Below are 1,498 nucleotides of genomic sequence, written 5' to 3' on the forward strand. Positions count from 1 at the left end.
AGAGAGAGAGAGAGAGAGAGAGAGGGGGGATAGAGATAGATAGATAGATAGATAGATAGATAGATAGATAGATAGATAGATACAGATAGATAGATAGATAGATAGATAGATAGATGGATAGATAGATGGATAGATAGATGGACTTTTACTCCTTTAATCTATTGTAATATTATTCGAGGCAACGGTATCCATGAACGCTCGACCTGCCAAAAACAAAAAGCAAAGATTCCTTCAAACTATACCCGAGAGTCTTAAAAATTGAAGTGTACCATTATCAAGTCATAGCGATTGGGCTCATGCCGTATCACAAAAAGGATTATCATGCTTGTAATGTGTTAAGCCATAGATTTACTTAATCAGGGCTGACCCGCGACTAAACAATTCACTGTTACTATTAAAGTAAACGAGAATAGGTTTTTTTTTAATGTTCTCTCATTGACAGATTAACTTGAAGGCGGTGAGCTGGCAGGATCGTGAACACGACGGGCAAAATACCTAGTGGTGTTTCGACCGTATTTAGGTTTTGAGTTCAAATTCCGCCGATGTCGACTTTGACGCTCACCAATTCCGAGTCGATAAAATAGTTACCAGTGGTGCACTGGAGTTATTGTAATCGAATTACCCACTTCTAAGAACTTCCTGGCCTTCCGCCAAAATTTGGTGAAGTAGGGTCTCTGGATGAAGGGGAAAAAAAGAAGTTTGTTACCTAGAATTCTCTTTTATTTTTTATATAGATCTCATCGATTGAAAGTTTTGTGTCGTTATTTTGATATATGTGTAGTCTGTACTATCCACCTAGTAGTGTGTGTATATAAGCGGGAGTGCGAATGTATTTCTGTATATATATATATATATATATATATATATATATATATATATATACATGTGTACATGTGTGTGCGGGTATGTGTATATGCTTGTACGTATACATGTTTGTGTACGTGTGTACGTATATAGACGTTGTGAACGGAGGTAGTTTATATCTATATATGCTATTTTTTGTGAAAATATGGTTGTGTGTATATTTTCATTAATTGTTTATTTGTTTTTTAATCATAGTTTCTATCTTATTTCTTTTTCCATCCATTAGAGTTACTTCCCTTATATTTAATGGATTTTCGTAGCGTCTGTTGCCATTAATAGCCGACAAAAATGTATCGTAGCTCTTTGCACCGACATTCGAAAATATTTACTGTTTACTGTTTGTTCTCATGTATAACACAAACACACGCGCGCGCGCGCGCGCAGATATGTATGCATGTGTGTATGTATGTATTGTACATATATGTACAATTCAGTTTAGATAACCTCCCATATTGACATTGAGCTATACATACACCCATAGACAATGAATGAACAAGTATATATCAATATACGGTCATATATACAACATATGCCTACGGAATATATGTGTACCTCTCTCTCTCCTTTGTCACCGAAAATAGTTACTTAAATAGTATTTATGATATACATTTTATTCAAAGAAATCATGGGAACT

This window comes from Octopus bimaculoides, chromosome 7 (assembly GCF_001194135.2).
Source record: "Octopus bimaculoides isolate UCB-OBI-ISO-001 chromosome 7, ASM119413v2, whole genome shotgun sequence".
NCBI lineage: Eukaryota > Metazoa > Mollusca > Cephalopoda > Octopoda > Octopodidae > Octopus > Octopus bimaculoides.